Source organism: Rhinolophus sinicus, chromosome 1 (genome assembly GCF_057876585.1).
Source record: "Rhinolophus sinicus isolate RSI-liver-muscle chromosome 1, RSI-T2T, whole genome shotgun sequence".
NCBI lineage: Eukaryota > Metazoa > Chordata > Mammalia > Chiroptera > Rhinolophidae > Rhinolophus > Rhinolophus sinicus.
The window spans coordinates 180,286,378-180,307,599 of record NC_142501.1 but is presented as its reverse complement, the minus strand read 5'-3'; positions in this window follow the sequence as shown (position 1 = coordinate 180,307,599).

The window sequence follows — 21,222 nt, the reverse complement described above, 5'->3', positions numbered from 1 at the left end:
ACATTGCCTTAAAGAAGAAAGAGAGAAGCTACATGTGAGGGAAGCATATGATTTTTTCACCTTTTGCAGAAGTATGTATTACACAAAGATCTGGGCAGTTCCATCCCACGCAAGCATGACCAATGGGAACAGTGTAATAGGAGTCACTAGGGTCCTTTCTGTTCTCAGGAGGAGGCCCAGCTACATAATTCCTATTCAGACACAAACAGAAGAGATCCACTATCCGACATGTGTCCCAGTGAACTGGAAATTACAATACAGACCAGTTTGAGACTTGTGGCCACTTTGTGAAATGGGCTAATTAGTGGACTTACATATAATGCAGATTGACCCTGATTTAATCATTACATATGTGTGTCAGAAACTGAAGGGCATTTCCTTCTTGGGCTTAAGGGTGGGTTTCCTATCAATCTAAGATTCAATGATCTGAGCAGAATTGACTACGTCTTCTTGTGACCTTTCTGTTCCCTGTACTTATTCTTATTTTCAGTATAACAACACATATATTTTATTCTTATTGATTTAAATATAGCCTTCTCATAATAAGATATAAGGCCCACGAGGGACCTTGTTTATTTTTCTATTCCCAAGTCTGTTATAGTTTCTAGCAAAGAATAGGTGACTAATGTGCAAAAAATTAATACATGTTGAATTAACTACTGTGAGAACTATTAGCGACACAAAGCTGAAAAAGAAAAAATCCTAGATCTCAAAGAGCTTTTAGTCTAAGGGAGAAGGCAGATACGTAAACTAATGATAATTTAATCCATACAAAGTAAACTATAAACAAAAGTGCAGAAGAAATTGGCTAAACCTAACATAGAAGATGTGATGAAACCTCATCAAAGACCCTGCTGAGCAAAGCAAGTTTTGGAGTTTGGTGCTTTAAGATTGAGAATTACTTCCATGGGCAGGCTCATACCACAAAGAGATGATGGAGGTGGAATGCGGGATCAACGCTGAGTTATTTCTGAACTTTGTACTTTTGTTATTTAAATAGCTGCATTGCTGGTAGCATTGTTTATTAAAATTTTAGCAGAAGTCATGTATTAACCTGAACTCGTTTGTCTACACAAGATAGAAACCCAGCTCCAAGTAGCTTATGTAAAATGGGATTTTTTAATGGGTGGTGTAACTAAACTATGGAAGGGGAGTAGTATACCTAGGCATTGTAGAAAACGGAAATAAAGGATCTGCTCTCCTACCTGCACTTATTTATTTTCTTATTGTAGACTAGCTCCCTCAAAAAATTGAAAACATGCCCAGCTGAGGCAAACTGAGTAGTATTAAGAGTTGCTCTTTCCGATATCAAGTTTAAAAAATCATGAGGCACAAATGTTCATGACAGCATTATCCATAATAGTCATAAAGTAGAAACAACCCAAATTTCCATCAGCTGATGAATAAATAAAATTGTGGTATAAACATCCATGGAATATTATCATGCAATAAAAAGAACGAAGCATGGATACATGTTATAACATGGAAATGTTATGCCAAGTTAGAGAAGCCAGTCACAAAAGACTGCATATTGTATCATCCTGTTTATATGAAATGTCCAGAATAGGCAAATCCTTAGGAACAGAAAGTAAATTAGTGATTGTCAAGGATCAGGAGTTAGAGGCAGATGGAGATTGACTGATAATGAGTACAGGCATTTTCTTTAGGGGGATGAAAATATTCTAAAATTCGATAATGGGGTTGATTGTGGGGTACTGAGCTAATAGTGACTGAATTATATATTTTTAAAGGGTGGCTTTTATGGCATGTGGATTATATCTCAATAAAACAATTATAAAAAAATCGTAAAGAAGAGCTTTAATTGACCTAGATTGTTTCAAAAGCTAATCTTTGCAGTTAGGGAAGGAGGTATGGTGCATGCTTATTCATCTGGCTGAGGTCAGGTGTTCATTAGTGGGACAATCAACAATTGTTGGAGGAGGGGTTAAGATACATAGGAAGATGACCACACAAATTTGGAGCACCTGTTTGGATTAGAAGGCAACCATTTTGCGGGAAAATGTGGATGTTATTCCCATCCCAGAAGGAGAAGAGAAGGGGTATGGGTAAATTAAAAAATAGATGTCTACTATAAGAGATGAACTCAAAAAGCCTAGATATGACTTTAGCAGTTGGCTCAAGTCATGTGTGTGGTGGCACATTGCACAGGCACATCTTCTGCTGCACATACCTCTCAGCTCCTGGGAATAGTGGCAAGGGACAGCTCATGATTGTGTTATCTCTAGGAATTGCCCTTGGCAGAAAGAAGCTGCCTTGGTCAAAGATACTCACTGTCCCTACAAGACACCCTGCATCAAGGAGTAGAGCTCCTATGGGAGTTTAATGTAGGAATGCCAGGGCTGCACCCCTTACCCAAGGGGACAACTTTAAAGGGTCACCCAGCATGAAAACTTCCCAAAGTATGGTCTGAGGGCTCTGTAGCAACAGCCTCTATGTTCAAATTATTTCTTTGCCCCATCTTTCTTCCCTTAACCCTCACAGGTGTTCCGAAGAATATTTCTCAACACATCCCCTGTATGTAAATATCAGAATATATGTCCCAGAGAACTTGTGATGATTGGTACTGGGAGTGGCCCTAGGGAGCAGACTCTAAAATGAATTTGGAGCTGGATCCCACTGTGTCCCTGAGGACATCATTCCTGGCACTGATAGCTCCTGACATATGGCTTCAGTGTTATTTCTAAAAATATATTCAGGGGTGAAGTGGGATGGGTTGCCAGGGGAAAGGAGTGAATTGACAGGTGCAGTATCTCAGGCATATGAGAAGTTTGGGGAAAACAGTAATGATAAAGACCATGGGACTGAAGGATGTAGCAAAGGCCATTGGCACATTGAAAGAAGAAAACAAATGGCTGAAGGTGATTAGTCACTGATGTAAAATAAATTGTGAAAGGCAGAGGGCCGCCTAGGCAGCATATAAAGGATAAAGAGATTATTATCCCCTACCCCTGGAGGTCAGAGAAGAATAAGGATAAGGGCCAAGACTTAATTTTATGAACAGCAGAACTGCAGAGAAGTACAAATTCTTAATCCCAACAAATCAGCTATGCCAAGAGCAGGGTCCTAATTGGGAGGGAATGGACCCTGAAACTTGTGGTGGTGATATCTGGGTTTATGGGTCAATGCACTTAAATCTCCAGATCCCTCCATCTGTAGCCAGAGAAGCACACCACTTCCCTATGAAAAAGGTTACCACTTCCTTTTTAATTGACACAAATGCACAAGCTTGTGCCTTAGAAGACAAGACACATCATCTCTCTTCATGATTTATCTCTACCTCCTTTCTTGGCTACCAGATTAATAATCAAGATCCAGCTACAACATGACCAACTAAAGGAAGAGAAGGGGTCCCCAGAAGAAGAAAAGGTGTATACGTCAAAAGAGCTGGAAGACCTAGTCAATATGTGCCAGCAAGATTTGGGACTGGATCCTGAAGGAGATGAATCAAGTCAAGTTATACATAAAAGTTGGATAATGGAGGGTTTTTCAACAGGGGTTCACTTTCCTGTGATACGGTATTTAACATTCTAGCAAGCTTCAAGAGGTGGAGATGGTGCTAATCTGCTGCTTAGCTGGAACTTTGAAGCTTGAAAAATATTGATGGCTCTTGCTACATGAAATGGAGCTGTGGCAAATGGTAGAATAGTGGGATTTAAAGTTTCAGATAGGTCTTCTAGGGAGGACGATAATATTACAGCAGACTGAAAACTCGTAAGATGACTATGCTTTGTGGAGAGACCCAGAGAACACTGTTTATCAAAGTGATCAAGAATGTATTACTGGGGAGTTCCGGAAAAATGGCGGCGTGAGGTGAGCCTCTGTAAAGCTCCCCCGGAATTTACAAAGAATCGAACAACAAAAACTCCACAAAGGACTCCCTGCACAGCAGACAGGCAACATGAAGAGGCCCACTACCGACTGAAATCACCTACAGGTGGGAGATTCGCGCGAGTGGAGGGAGGAGGAGGAAAGGGAGAAGCACGCGGAGACGGAGATGCGCGGGCGGAGGACGCAGACCCAGCTCAGTGCGCCGAGCTCGCTGCTTCCCGGAACTACTGCAGCTGCGGGAGAGGGAAGAACTCGGACTGCTAGGGCTCCGCTTGTGGCCCACAGGGCTGAGGGGACAGCATATACCACGGCTGAACCCAACGCTCACAGCAGAGACCTCGGAGAAAAGACTGAGGGAAAAAGGCTGAAAACGGTGGTTTAAGCCCGCACTGCCGAGCAGAGAACGGAGCCTTAGGCACTGAGACTAGCCGCCCATCCCTCCCCTCCCAGAGCACGCCCCGCCCCCACCTGCCCGGTGCTAGAAGCGAAACAGTAGGAGTGTCAGATCAAAACAACAGAAAATTTGCTGTTTTGAGATCTGTGGACCGCAAACACAAATTCACAGCCCAACTAGTTCCGGCAAAGGGGAGAGAGCTGTGGAAGCAGGACCGGCTGTGGTGGTGGTCGCCGCCATTGCTCTGGGCCACCTCTCACAACTCACCCCGCCCCTGACCCCACCTATCTGGGCGGATCCCTGCAGGAGTAAACAGAACTGCTGAAATATACGGGCTCTGAATCAGCAGCTGGAAGAGCTTTCGAACATCAAAAGCTCTCCGCATACCCACCGGGACACTGTGCCCTGTGACCTAGACGAACTATTAACAGAGGAGAAGCCCGTCTCCCAGGGAATCCCCCATTTGTGTGAGAAGTTGGAATAGTGCAGAGAAAACATAGCATTACTGTGTGGGAGAAGAAAAATAAGTTGCAGTTGGAGAAATAATAAAACATTCTACCAACAAGTACTGGCAAACAAAAGAAAGACCGCTTTCTATCAACCTGTTGCAGAAGTCACTCCTGTAGATGTCTAGGAAGAGAAATAGTAAACCAGTAATCACCATGAATAACCAAGGCAACAAGATAGCTCAGAAAGAAAGTGAAAAATCTCCAGAGAAGGCACTTAAAGATACAGAAATATGTGACTTAAATGACAGAGAATTCAAGATTGCAGTTCTGAAAAAACTCAACGAGATACAAGAAAACACAGATAGGCAGTTAAAGGAACTCAGAAACTCAATCAAAGAACAGCATGAGCATTTTACGAAAGAGATTGAAATCTTAAAAAAGAACCAAATAGAATTTCTGGAGATTAAGAACTCAATAGAAGAAATTAAGAATGAAATAACCAGCTTAGGTAGTAGAGTTGACCAGATGGAGAAAAGAATCAGTGACATCGAAGATAGAAACCTGGAAATGACACAAATTGAAGAAGAAAGAGACTTGAGACTTAAAAGAAATGAAAGAACTCTACAAGAACTTTCTGACTCCATCAGAAAGAGCAATATAAGAATAATGGGCATACCAGTAGGAGAAGAAAGAGAGAAGGGAACAGAGAATATATTCAAACAAATTGTCGATGAGAACTTCCCAAATTTGTGGACAGAACTGGACCCTCGAATCCAAGAAGCAAACAGAACACCTAGTTACCTCAATCCCAACAGACCTTCTCCAAGGCACATTGTATTGAAGCTGTCTAAAATCAACGACAAAGAAAGAATCCTCAAGGCAGCCAGGGAAAAGAAGACGGTAACTTACAAAGGAAAGCCCATTAGATTATCATCAGATTTTTCAGCAGAAACTCTACAAGCCAGGAGGGAGTGGAACCAAATATTCAAACTATTGAAAGAGAGAAACCATGAGCCAAGAATAATATATCCAGCAAAGATATCCTTTAGATATGAAGGAGGAATAAAGACCTTTCCAGACATACAGAAGCTGAGGGAATTTTCTAATACACGACCTGCACTACAAGAAATACTAAAGGAGGCTATTCGACCACCATCAACAGGGACAATTTGTGGCAACCACAACTCAAAAAGGGGGAGAGTAAAGGCCTGAACCGGAATATGGGAATGGAGAAAGTAAGCGTGCTGAAGAAAATGGAATACTCTAAATATCAAACTTTCTTTTACATAAACTTAAGGGTAACCACTCAAAATAAATCCAGAATTGAAATATATACTGAAATAAAAAAAGAAACAGAGGGAAACATCATAGAATACCACCACATAGAAATAATAGACAACAACAAAAAGGCAAAGAAACAATGGAGACACAACCTTACCAGAAAACTAAGGATAGAATGACAGGAAATCCTCACATATCAATAATCACCCTAAATGTAAATGGACTGAACTCACCAATAAAAAGGCACAGAGTAGCAGATTGGATCAAAAAACTAAACCCAACCATATGCTGTCTCCAAGAGACACATCTCAGCTACAAGGACAAGCATAGACTCAAAGTGAAAGGGTGGAAATTGACACTCCAAGCAAATGGTACCCAGAGAAAATCAGGTGTAGCCATAATGATATCAGATGAAACAGACTTCAAGGTGAAAAAGATAACAAGAGACAAAGATGGACATTTCATAATGGTGAAGGGGACTGTACAACAAGAAGACATAACAGTCATCAATATTTATGCCCCCAATCAGGGAGCACCGAAATACACCAAGCAACTACTAACAGAACTAAAGGGAGAAATTGACCAAAACACAATTATACTAGGGGACTTAAATACATCATTGACAGCTATGGATAGATCATCCAAACAGAAAATAAATAACGAAATAGTAGCCCTAAATGACACATTAGATGAAATGGACATAATTGACATTTATAGAGCACTTCATCCTAAAACATCAGACTATACATTTTTTTCTAGTGTACATGGAACATTCTCAAGGATAGACCATATATTGGGACATAAAATCAGTCTCAACAAATTTAAGAAGATTGAAATCATACCAAGCATATTCTCTGATCACAAGGCTTTGAAATTGGATATCAACTGTAAAAAGAAAGCGGGAAAAAACACAAATACATGGAGATTAAATAACATACTTTTAAAGAAGGACTGGGTCAAAGAAGAAATTAGAGGAGAGATCAAAAGATACATAGAAACAAATGACAATGAAAATACATCCTACCAAAATTTTTGGGATGCAGCAAAAACAGTTTTAAGAGGGAAATTTATCTCACTACAGGCCTATCTCAAGAAACAAGAAAACTCCCAAATAAATAACCTCATGTTACACCTTAAAGAACTAGAAAAAGAAGAACAAGTAAAACCCAAGGTCAGCAGAAGAAAGGAAATAACAAAAATTAGAGCAGAACTAAATGAAATAGAGAACAAAAAGACAATAGAAAAAATTAATATGACAAAGAGCTGGTTCTTTGAAAAGATTAACAAAATTGACAAACCCTTGGCTAGACTTACTAAGATAAAAAGAGAGAAGACACTGATTAACAAAATCAGAAACGTAAAAGGGGAAGTTATCACGGACACCACAGAAATACAAAGGATCATCCAAGAATACTATGAAGGACTATATGCCACCAAATTCAACAACCTAGAAGAAATGGACAAGTTCTTAGAAACATATAGCCTTCCAAGGCTGAACCATGAAGAACTGGAAAATCTAAACAGACCGATCACCAGTAACGAAATTGAATCAGTCATCCAAAACCTTCCCAAAAGCAAAAGTCCGGGACCAGATGGCTTCACTAGTGAATTCTACCAAACCTTCAAAGAGGATCTAATACCAATTCTGCACAAACTCTTCCAAAAAATTGAAGAAGAGACAGTACTCCCTAACTCATTCTATGAGGCCAACATTACCCTGATACCAAAACCTGGTAAGGATCACACAAAAAAAGAAAACTACAGACCAATATCTCTAATGAATACCGATGCAAAAATCCTAAATAAAATTCTAGCAAATCGAATACAACAATGCATTAAAAAGATTATTCATCACGACCAAGTGGGGTTCATCCCCGGGGCACAAGGATGGTTCAACATACGCAAATCCATCAGTGTGATACATCATATAAACAAAATAAAGGACAAAAATCATATGATTATATCAATTGATGCAGAAAAAGCATTTGACAAGATACAACATCCATTTATGATTAAAACACTTAATAAAATGGGTATAGAAGGAAAATACCTTAACATAATAAAGGCCATATATGACAAACCCTCTGCTAATCTCATAATTAATGGAGAAAAACTGAAGCCCTTTGCTCTACGTTCAGGAACACGACAGGGATGTCCCCTATCACCTCTGCTTTTCAACATAGTGTTGGAAGTCCTTGCCAGAGCAATCAGGCAAGAGAAAGAAATAAAAGGCATCCAAATTGGGAATGAAGAAGTTAAATTATCACTCTTTGCAGATGACATGATGCTATATATAGAAAACCCTAAAGACTCCACCAAAAAGCTATTAGAAACAATCAACGAATACAGTAAAGTTGCCGGCTACAAAATCAACGCACAAAAGTCCATTGCCTTCCTATATACTAACAATGAAATCTCAGAAAAAGAAATACAAAAAACAATTCCTTTTGCAATTGCAGCAAAAAGAATAAAATACCTAGGAATAAACTTAACCAAGGATGTGAAAGACCTATATGCTGAAAACTATAAGACATTTTTGAAAGAAATTGAAGAAGACACAAAGAAATGGAAAGACATTCCGTGCTCATGGATTGGAAGAATCAACATAGTTAAAATGGCCATATTACCCAAAGCAATATACAGATTCAATGCAATCCCCATCAAAATCCCAATGGCATATTTTAAAGAAATAGAACAAAAAATCATCAGATTTGTTTGGAACCACAAAAGACCCCGAATAGCCAAAGCAATCTTAACGAAAAAGAACAATAATGGAGGTATCACACTTCCTGACTTTGGCTTGTACTACAGGGCTACAATAATCAAAACAGCATGGTATTGGCAGAAAAACAGACACATAGACCAATGGAATAGAATTGAGAACCCAGAAATAAAACCACATAAATATGGACAGATAATTTTTGACAAAGAAGCTAAAAACATACAATGGAGCAAAGACAGCCTCTTCAATAAATGATGCTGGGAGAATTGGATAGCCACGTGCAAAAGAATGAAACTGGACTGCTATTTGTCACCATGTACCAAAGTTAATTCAAAATGGATCAAAGACTTAAGCATAAGACCTGACACAATAAACTGCATAGAAGAAAACATAGGTACTAAACTTATGGACCTTGGGTTCAAAGAGCATTTTATGAACTTGACACCAAAGGCAATGGAAGTAAAAGCTAAAATAAACAAATGGGACTATATGAAACTTAAAAGCTTCTGCACAGCAAAAGAAACCATTGACAAAATAAAGAGGCCACCAACTGAATGGGAGAAGATTTTTGCAAACAGTGCCTCCGTTAAGGGGCTAGTATCCAGAATATACAAGGAACTCATGCAACTCAACAACAAAAAAACAAACAACCCAATTGAAAAATGGGCAGAGGACTTGAAGAGACATTTCTCCAAAGTGGACATACAAATGGCAAATAGACATATGAAAAAATGCTCAACATCACTAATCATCAGAGAAATGCAAATCAAAACCACAATGAGATATCACCTCACCCCAGTCAGAATGGCTATCATCAACAAGACAAATAGCAACAAATGTTGGAGAGGCTGTGGAGAAAAAGGAACCCTCATACACTGTTGGTGGGAATGCAGACTGGTACAGCCGTTATGGAAGGCAGTGTGGAGGTTTCTCAAAGAATTACGAATAGAATTGCCATATGACCCAGCAATCCCTCTTCTGGGTATCTACCCAAAAAATCTGAAAACATTTAGAGATAAAGACACGTGTGCTCCAATGTTCATTGCAGCTTTGTTTACGGTGGCCAAGACATGGAAACAACCAAAATGTCCTTCGATAGATGAATGGATAAAGAAGTTGTGGTATATATACACAATGGAATACTATTCGGCTGTAAGAAAAGATGATATAGGAACATTTGTGACAACATGGATGGATCTTGAGAGAGTAATGCTGAGCAAAACAAGTCAGACAGAAAAAGCAGAGAACCATGCGATTTCACTGATATGTGGTATATAAACCAAAAACAACAAAAGAACAAGACAAACAAATGAGAAACAGAAACTCATAGACACAGACAATAGTTTAGTGGTTGCCAGAGGGTAAGGGGGGTGGGGGGTGGGGGGTGGGAGATGAGGGTAAGGGGGATCGAATATATGGTGATGGAAGGAGAACTGACTCTGGGTGATGAACACACAATGGGATTTATAGATGATGTAATACAGAATTGTACACCTGAAATCTATGTAATTTTACTAACAATTGTCACCCCAATAAATTTAATTTAAAAAAAAAAAAAAAAAAAAAAAAGAATGTATTACTGGGAGGGGAACTAGAATTGTTAAGAAGCCTAGTAGCAGCTGTCATCTGAAGGTCTGTCATCTGAAGAGCATTTACATAAAGAGTATGCCAGGTAATAAAGGGGATAATAGAATCCCCAAATAATGAATCTCGTATTTTAACCACCAGAGAAACAAAATGGGCACAATAACTGTAATTAGAAACAAGGTTGGCATGACAAACAGGGGAGCTTGATCTGCAGAGATCTGTGGAGATGATGCATAGAACCCAGAGCTCCTGGGGACAAAATAACTAGGGAGCTAACAAAGATATTGTTCAATCTATAGATTGTTTCAACTATATTAAATAGCTTTCAGACCTGAGCTATTTCACCCAGTGAATATTTGAAACTCAATGAATGAAAGAGATCACCAGGAGGAAAAACCCTGCATCACCTTATCAAGTTTTCACGGCAATGATTCTCCTAGTCTTTGCCCAAATTGTCCTCCTGCCATGTACTCAGGTGAAATTCCCAGGTGTTCTGTTGAACTCATACAGTGAATTTAAACATGACTTAAATACTACATGTGTTCATCAGGACCTAAATGGAATTTACTCCTTGAATACAAAAGGAGATTTTTCTCTAAGTCTCAGAAGAGGAGAAACTGAAAATATTTGCCCAGCTACATTTCAGAATTGCTATGAACTACTATGTTACATACACACAGCACCACCACCACCATCACCACCACCACTCTTGAATAGAAATATTAATTTAAATCATCCTACTCCTACCTCATAATTTTAAGTTGAGGTTGGAGGATGAAGGCAGCAGATAAATTGATTTTTAATTTAGAGTGCTCTGTACTGAAGACAATATGCTTAAAAAGTTGCAACTGAGGAATTTCACTCCAGGAGCCTCAGCCACACTCAGAGTTGATTTAGATGATGATATTCTGAATATCAGGCCTGAGCTTCAAGCCTATGTCTAAGCTTGTAAGGGAATAAGGTTATGGATTTTAGGAAGAGCTGAATCTATTTTTCATGCTAGGGACACATAAATCATCAGAGGCCAGAGGGAAACCTGTGTCAGTAGTTATATCAGTGGCGCACTTATGCACCAGCCCTCCTGGTATTCATGCCCTCGGGTAGTTCCTTTCCACACTGACACAGGGACTGACCATCTGACTAACTTTGACCAATGGAACATCAACGAGCTGAATACAAAACAAAGGCTTTGCACATTCGGATTTGTATTGTAATGCTCTCTCTTGGAACCTTACTTACAGAGATTCAGCTACCCTGATAGATAGGCCATGTGGATAAAGAGAAATATCCAGCCAGTCCCTAGTTATTCCAGCATCATAGCTGAGGAGTGAGATATGTGAGTAAAAAAGCCATTTTGGATACTCAAGCATCAGCAGTTACCACATGAAACAAAAGAACTACCCAGCTGAGCCCAACTCAGATTGCAGAACAGTGAGAAATAACATACAAATTTTTAGCCACTAAAATTAAGGGAAGTTTCTGCAGCAATAGATAAGTTAAACATTTTTATAAAGATCCATGGATAATACATTAGGCACTGAAAATAATGTAATTGATTATTGACAGACTGGAGTCATTTAAGCATGTACCAAATTCACAGTCTAATTTAAAATACACTGTAGGCTTCCAGGGGACTTAGCTATAAAACGAGAATGTTCCTATGTATAAGAAGATCTCAGCCATTTACCCAATGTCCTGAGTTAAAACTCCATTAAAAAGATAGCATTTGTATTGGCCTGGGGATTGGAATAAAAGAGAAGTTAATTGAATAAATAGGATAATGTGATTATAGAGAACAATAAAATGAGACCATAGAAAAAAATAATTCAATTTTATATTCAATAATTTAACCCACATAACATACACAACCATAAAAACTTAAAGCATATTATTTCAAGGTAGAAACAATAAGAAATGAAATTTTATACTAAAACTAAAGCCCTTAATGTTTTAAGACATTGAAGGAAGGGACTGTGTCTGTCCTTTGATTTCTGTGGCCTTAGCACCTGCTATAGTGCCTAAAATAAAGCAGGTACCCAATAACTATTTTTTGAATTAATGATTGAATATTGAGGAAGAGGCCCTGTTGGACTTTCTGATACAATGTTTCCCCGAAAATAAGACCTAGCTAGACCATGAGCTCTAATGAGACTTTTGGAGCAAAAATTAATATAAGACCCCGTCTTATTTTACTATAATCTATAATCTATATCTATATCTATCTATCTATCTATCTATCTATCTATCTATCTATCTATATATATATATATATAATGATATAATATAATACAATGTAATGTAATGTAATAAAATATCATATAATACAATACCAATACCAGGTCTTATAATAATTTTTGCTCCAAAAGATTCATTAGAGCTGATGGTCCGGCTAGGTCTTATTTTCGGGGAAACAGGGTATGTGCTTGGGCAGATAACTGGCTCCAACACCAAAAAATCATCCTATCCATCACCTCATTCCCACTTCAGTCAATAAAGGAGAGCTGAGAATAAGAACATAGCTGTTTACCTTCCCTTACATTTCCCCATGGGATGCATCTCCTATGAGACATTAAGGGAAAACACTAATCATTTTCATCCACTACTAGGTCAAGGCAAATTTCTATCTCACCTCTGATATTTGGCACACCATTCAACCTACAAAGCAATTAATGCTGCTGGGATGTGCTATAGAAAAAGAGGCATCAGAAGGATGACAGAGTTGAGAAGAGGAGGCAAGGCAGCATCCTCAACTCCCCTTGCTCTTCATACAAGCATATCTACAATTTTGCAAAAGTTGAGTGTTCACTGTGGACCTGGGTGGAGTTGGACCACTGTTCCAGTGCCACTCATGAAAGAGACCTAGGAAGTGATAGACCCTGGTAATCAAGGCTGTGTGGTGGACTACCTGTGGCAGGAGCTAAGGTTAGGGATTTGTGGAAGAGTTCAAGCCAGAGCTAAATCTCCTCATCAGGGACCTGTTTCCTTCAACTTCTAGAGAAATCTTCAAGTGAAAACTTCTTAAGTGAAAGTCATGGATACAACCACAAATCTAAAAAGTTGTATAATAAAAATAATTAAATGTGTCCCCTAAGTTTCCAGACATTTTGATGTCTATGTACGAGGTTTGACAACTAAGTTCATGAACTCAGCCTAGAAAAAGTGCTACATATTTCATTGCTGAATGTCACTACTGTCACCTTTGAAGTACTCCCTTGGGAAGCTATGCACTGAAACCAGCGCCTAGTCCACCCTTCAAAGCAATTTTGGAACTCTTTATCTGGAAGGGCCATCAGAGCTGTCATTGTATTACGAGTATCCTTGATGTCCTGAATGTCTTCAAAATGTCTTCCTTTGAATGTTTCCTTTATCTTAGGGTAAACAAAGAAGTCATTGGGGCCAGATCAGGTGAGTAGGGAGGGTGTTCCAATACAGTTATTTGTTTACTGGCTACAAACTCCCTCACAGACAGTGCCTGTGAGCTGGTGCGTTGTTGTGATGCAAGAGCCATGAGTTGTTGGCAAGAAGTTCAGATCGTATAACTTTTTCCACGCAGCCTTTCAGCACTTCCAAATAGTAAACTTGGTTAATTGTTTGTCCAGTTGGTACAAATTCATAATGCATAACCCTTCTGATATAAAAAAAAAGGTTAGCAACATAGTTGCAACAAGTTCGTGAACATAATTGTCAGACCTACGATATCCTGTGTGTATCCACATAGCTGCATATGCTTTGCTATCAGATGAACACAAGTGTGAACGATTACAAAAACCTTGTAAGTGGTCTTTCTGCTTCCATCCTTGTCTCTTTCAATTCATTCTATACACAACAGCTGAAAACAAACCAATCGTGTCACTCTTTTGCTTAAAAACAAAAGAAACAAACAAAAAACTGCCCATGGCTTCCTATTACAGAGAAAAATCCATAATCCTCCCATGCCTTCAAAGCCCCCTATGATTTGAGTCCTACCATCACCCAAGACTTATCTTTCAACACTCTCTGCTTCCTCCAGCGACACTGTCCTCTTTTCTATGCCTCAAACATATCAAGCCTGCTGCTGTTCTTACGCTCCATCTTTTGCAAGCCTTCATTTTCTTCATCAGTTACATTTCAACTCAAATGTCACTACAGAAGATTATTTTTTTCATTATATCTATTGTTGTTCCCACCTCTGTCACACCCTGGAGTAGCTCATGGGAAGGTCTAATGTACTGGCACCTTAATCGGACCCATGGTACACTAATACATTATGGAATAAAATTCAACATATGTAATCATGAGGCAAAATGAAGTGTATGTTACACTAATAAGGTAAACCCTTGGGTGCTGAAATGCTGTCCATCTCTATCCTGGAATGGTATATAGGTGGCGAGCCTGCCATTCTACAATCCTTAGACCTATTCCCTCATAGCCTCCAGAGCTCTTCAAACAGTGCACACCTCTAAGAGGAACAGAGGGGACATGAAGCACCATATTCACTCAGGACTTCACTTTTTATGGCAATAATCAATTATCTATCTATCTATCTATGAATCTGAATATTGTCTGTCTCCTGTACCAACATATTAGCTCTATGAAGGCAGAGAATTTTTTCTGTTTTTCTCATGGCTCTTTACCCAGTACACAGAACTACATCTAGCACAAATGTAGACTGTTGAATTAATAAATTAAAATTTGGATATAGGGAGGAAAATGAGGTTTTATTCTAAGCCAAGAGTAGTCCAGACATCCCAAATAAATCCACAGGTATCTCAAGCAAGGTGTCTGATAACAATTAAGTGCCCTGGATTTTTGCTTCACTCACATAATCCCTAGGTAACAGTGAGAGCAGGCAGCACAGAATCAAACATTCCTGGTCAACTGACCCCTATAGTGTCTGTTTAATAGCAATATAATCCCACCATCATTTCGAAAAGTCAAGATCATCACACCTTTAATCTCTAAAACTAAAGTAATATTTAATTTTTAATTTGAATATACATCAAAGTGTTTTTTTAATTCTAATAGAAATGTTGGATGAAAATTATCTCAAGGTTATTGAGAAAATTCATTCATATTTATAATGTTTGCAAATATTATCCTAATTGCTAACCTGTCACTTGCTTTGAGACATGTCTCACTAGAAGTTTTGAAATGGAGCAGTGTGTACAGCTTAAACAGCATTGAATTGAAAATCAAGAGATCAGGGATCAATTTTTATTTTGCTGTGTATAATAGGTTTGGTATTAGCTTTGGGAATATAATTTTACTTTAGCCTGCATTTCCCCTTTTTCAAAATGAGTGGCTTAGACCAAAAGTATTCCCTGCTTCCTTTATATTGTATATCTAAGATTAAAATGTAGATCAGACATCCAATTTGAAAGTGATAATGAAAAGTTAACAGTTCCCCCTTTTCCCATTGGACATCAACCAATGCATCAAGTAAAGCAAGAAACAGGCACAACCCAGCTTAAAATAGATTATGTGTCACCAAAACATCAAACTACAAATTAGTAAAAGTTGTGGAGAAAAAAGTAAAGATAAAATATTTATGGCAGTTAGTCTTCAAAAAAACAGTAGATATAGGTTCTAAGGTAAAAGTATATGCTGAATACAAACTACTTTTGTTTCAAACTGTTGGACATAGGAACGAAAGTTGGCAACAAAAATTTCCCTGACATAAATATGTTTGATAAGCAGAAAACACAGATCTAAACAAAAGATTACTTAGAGAAGTCCCGTTAAGAAGAAATAGTCTGTCCACATGGTAAATGAGAGAAGTGATCTACGATTTTTGCATTATAATGAGATCTGCCTTACTTATCTCCTACCTACTGGAATGGGAGTAACATAGTTTACTGCTGTGTCAAATGTAAAATAATCATTAATCTAGATCAAATCACAAGTCCCTCCCCAAGTGAAATTCCTCAAGTATCTGAATAAGAAAAATTACGTAAGATGTGTACATACAAATATATTATGAGTAAAAAAGGAGGAAAAGACTAGAAAGCAAGACAGAGCATGAAAACTCCTCAGAAAAATATTGCCAAGGAAAAATAAAAATTTAAACCAAATGCCTTGCCATTACTATTCCAGAATCTTAATGTTGCAGTTTTTCCTATATATTAAGAATATAAAGCATGGATGCAAGACCTCAAAAGAGATATTAAGAGATAAGGAAAAGATAAAACAGGTTATCTATGCTAAGGAAACAATTAAAAGGAAAAACTGAAATCATAATTGAAATAAAAGTAAAACTGGAAGCAATACAAAAAGATTGAAACTGCTGAAAAATATATAAAGGACATGGAGAAAAGAAATAAGTGAGACAAACGGAATAGAAAGGAAACGAAGAGTTAAAATATAAAAGGAAACATTTAGCTAGGAAAGTCAGAAGAAAAATATTCAATATAGGCATAAGTGGAATCCCAAAAGAATAAAATTAAAATAAATGAACAACTAAATATTTAAAGATATAGTTCAAGAAAATTTTCCAATTATCGAAGAAGTATTGGAAATACATGTTGAAATGACATGCCATAAATGAGAATAATCAAAACTAGATATATTGCAACAAAATTTCTAAACTTCAAGGATGAAAATTATTTCTTTAAAGACTAATATGTGTAAAAGGGAGGAGGGAGTATCAGGCTGCCCTCATACTTTTCCTTAGCAATATTAAACACAAGAAGACAATGGTGCTATGGATTTAATTTTGACCCAAGAATGTCATACACAGCCAAACTGTTTTTCAATATAAATGAAACAAATAAATATTTTTCAAAATAAAAGCACTCATGAAATATCGCTCCATTAACTTGAAGAAACTAGTTGTGGATTCAACTTTAGCCAAATAAGAAATAAGTTGAAATAATAGAGCAATAAGCATCGGTTCTATTTATTGTAGGTCTAACACCAAAACAAAGGGGAATAAGATGTCCAACAATGCACAAATGATATAACTAATGGAAATTTAGAGACAAAGGAGGAGAGAAAGTATGTATTAAATTAAGTTCCCCAAGAAGCAGACTCTGAGACAAAGAATTGAGTACACATAATTTTTTAAAGGAGGTGATCCCAATAAGCACCAGTAGAGAATGAGGAAGTAAAACAGGTAAGGAAATTACCATTAAAGGTACGTCATTGGCCAACAGGCCACTGGGGCTTGATCTAACTGGGCCGCTCTGGGATAGAGTGCAGAGCAAGCATTGGAGTTATCCTAGTCAAGGGTTAGAGCAGCTGGTGTGTCCAACTTTCTTCAGCATTGGTTAAGGACTATTAATTCTCCAGCACATAATGGCAGCCAGACTTTGCCAACAAATCAGAAAAAGTTAGGCAAGGAGTTACATGTGTTTGCTTTTGGCATGTATGTACATGACAAGTGCAAAGCAGAAATGGTCAGGGCAGCAATAATGGCACTACATGGCAGAAGTGTGTGTGTGTATTCGTGTGTGTGTGTGTGTGTGTGTGTGTGTGTATATACTTGTTATTATTTCCTGATTTATAGTACCAGGATGAAATATAATATTATGTAATTTTGATTTTAAAAATGTAAATGTAATAGTACAAAGGTAACCAAAGCCAAAAATAATGTAGTAAACTCAGTTTGTTAAGTTGGGAGAGGGTTGAGAAGGAAGGACATGGAAATTTCTTCATGGTTAATAATACAGAAGTAATGAAATCTAAATACATCAAGTATAAAAGCAATATATATACTTACAATTACAATGAAAATCTTCCAATTTTCATAGAAAATAATGCAAATTCACTAAAAAGTGGGAGAATTCTAAAAAGCTACGTTATATAAATGGAAGGCATAGCATAAAATAATATGACAAATTTAAGTTCAAATCTCTCTAAAATATCAATGAAAGTAAGTAGCTTAACTTATTTAATGTAAAATATTGGAACACAATGAAAAATAAAATTGTGAACTATACACAAGAGACAATGGAAAAACAAAACAAAACAAAACAAAAATCTGGTTTGGATAGGTGAAAAATAATATGTTGGGTAAAGTACAAGTACAAACAAAATCAAAGCAGAAATCATAACAATCTTTAATTCAGGCCAGAAAACAGTCAATGAGACAGACAGATAGAGACAGACAGGGAAGGGGGCTCAATAACCTGAAAACAGAGAATAAAATTTCTTTACAGGCAACACGAAAATACTCATTAAAATTCTTATCTTAGACTGAGAAAAAGCCTCAACAAAGTCCAAAATGTAGATAAAGCTGTGAATACATAGAGCTTTATGTTCAGAAAACAAGCAGAATATGGCTGCTAAGTGGCAAAAAATTAAACATGGATTTCTGTGGTCTCTGCTAAATGCTATGGAGACAAAACTTAGAGTTCGTGGTCTGCCAGAGAGAAGAAGCCATGAGAAACACTTCAGGCTTTCTATTGAGAATCCAGAAAAACTATTCCCTTTAACTAAAGTCAAATTGGAAACAGACTAGCCTTAACTAGATCAAGGTAAGCTGACCTTACTCAATTTGACTACTAAGAAGAAAATTAAATTATACTCATTAGAAGATAATTCCAACCAGAGCTTACAGAATTTTTTATAAGCAATGTCTAGCATTCAATAAACTATAACAGTCTTATCAAGAAATAGGAACAAATGTCCAAAACCAAGAGAAAACTCTCTCTCTCTCTTTTTATCTCTCTTTATCTCTCTCTCTCTCTCTCTCTCTCTCTCTCTCTCTCTCTCTCTCTCTCTCTCTCTCTCTCTCTCTCTGCAATAGGAAAACATGCATGGTTAATCTAGCTTTTTGAGTTATATACCTGGATATTAATGTACCTATAATTAATATGTTTAAAACACAGGTACGTGGAAATTTCTTTAGAATAATGGATGCCACAAAATGAAATTTTAAAAATATTAATGCTGAAAAATACTAAATCCTAAATTTTTAAAATTATCTGAAATTACTAACTAAATAGATTTGTTTAATTACAGATTAAGGTTTCAGCAAATGGGAAGAAAATATGTTTATAGAAATTTCTCTGAAACAAAGAAAAAAAAGGAAGGGACACGGTGATAAGACTTGCCGAAAATCATTGGCATCCTAGGAAGTGACAAAAGAAAGGAAAGAAAATACATAATATTTGAGAAAATAATGATGGTTGAAAAATTCCCAAAACAAATGAAAGATATCAAACCACAAATTCAAGAATGTCTGTAAAACCAACCATAAAAAATAAAGAGAAAATCCCTCATAGCCACGTCATTTGAAAATTGCTGCAAACAAAACACAAAGCAGCCCGCAAGAAAAAAAGACAAGTCGCTTTCAAAGGAACAACTATATTTCAACAGCTGATTATACAACAGAAAATGTGAAAGCCTGGAGATAATGAAATATCATCTTTTAAATTATAATAGAAGACATTTTAAAATCCAAAATAATATCATCAGTAAAAATATCATTCGAAGTAAAGGAAAATAAAGACATGTTAAGGCAAAAAAATAATTGAAGGAATTTGTGACCAGTAGATCCACAATAAAGTAAATACTAAAGGAAGTTCTTTAGGGAGAAGGAAAATTGTCCTAGATAAAACCACAGTAATATAGGAAGGTAAAAGAAAATGACCAGAAAGTGTAATTATTTCTGTAAAGCTAAGTGAATATTTATGTAAAATAGTAATTATAATATCTTTTGAAGTTTCAAATATATATAGAAATAAAACACACTATAAAAATGATACAAGAAACAATAAAAGATAAATAGGATTCAAATGTTCTGGTAACCTTGCCTTGTGCATGGAGTGGTGATAGTAATTTAAGACAGACTAACAATTGAGGGATCATGTGGAAGTCTAGAGGAAGAGTCAGCAGTTTCTGCAAATGGCCTGATAGTAAATATTTCAATATTTGTGTATCAGACAATCTTGGTCAAATTACTCAACTCTCTTTTATAGTGTGAAAACTGTCAGAGACAATGAATAAATGAATTTATTATTAATGAGTAAACAAAAAGACATGACTTGCTGCAATGAAACATTACTTACAAAAGCAGGTGTCAGGCTGGACTTGGACCATGGTTTGCTAACACCTGCTTGAAAACCTTTACAAATGAAATAGCTAAAATTATGTACCATATAACTGCAAATCAAATAAGGGGAGGAAATGGAATATTTTTAAAATCGATTTAAAAAACAGATGGGATGAAAAGAAAATAAGTAATAAAATTTAGATTTAAACACAAATATTTGTGCTTTAAATGTGTTTAAATATAAATTGCATAATATTCCAATGAAATAAAAATGTTAGACTCAATTTTAAAATAACACAATTTTTGGAAATTACAACAGATTCTTCTTACATTTGTGGACACAGGTGAATTGAAAAAGGATGGAAATATATACGATATATATATATATATATATATATATATATATATATATATATATATATATATATGTATATCATGAAAACACTAACAAAAAATGGGGTTTAATCTATAGCACTAATATTTAACGAAGTTGCCATTAAAGAAAGAAGCTTTACAAAAGGTAAAGTGAAATATTTCATAATAATAATAATAGGGTCAATTGAGCAGGAAGATATAACAACCCTAAATTTGTTTGCATGTGATCTTCTAGTTTAAAAATATAATATAAAGCAAAATGGGCAGAACTTAAAGGCCAGATAGTGAAATTTACAAACACAATAGATTTGAGCACATTTTCTGGTTAGTGATGGGACAAGAAAACCAAAAATCACTAAGAATATACAATTTTTTTAAAACACAATTAATGGAAACATAACTTTGACCTCGTTTACATAAATCTAATATAAACCAAAGAGCTGCAGACTACACTGCCTTTTCAAATACACATGAACCATTTACCAAAATAGAGTATATGCTGGCCATAAAACAAATTTCAAAAATAGCAGTGGATTTACATAATTCAGAGAATTTTATCTAACAGTGGAGCTAAGCTAAAAAATAAATGATA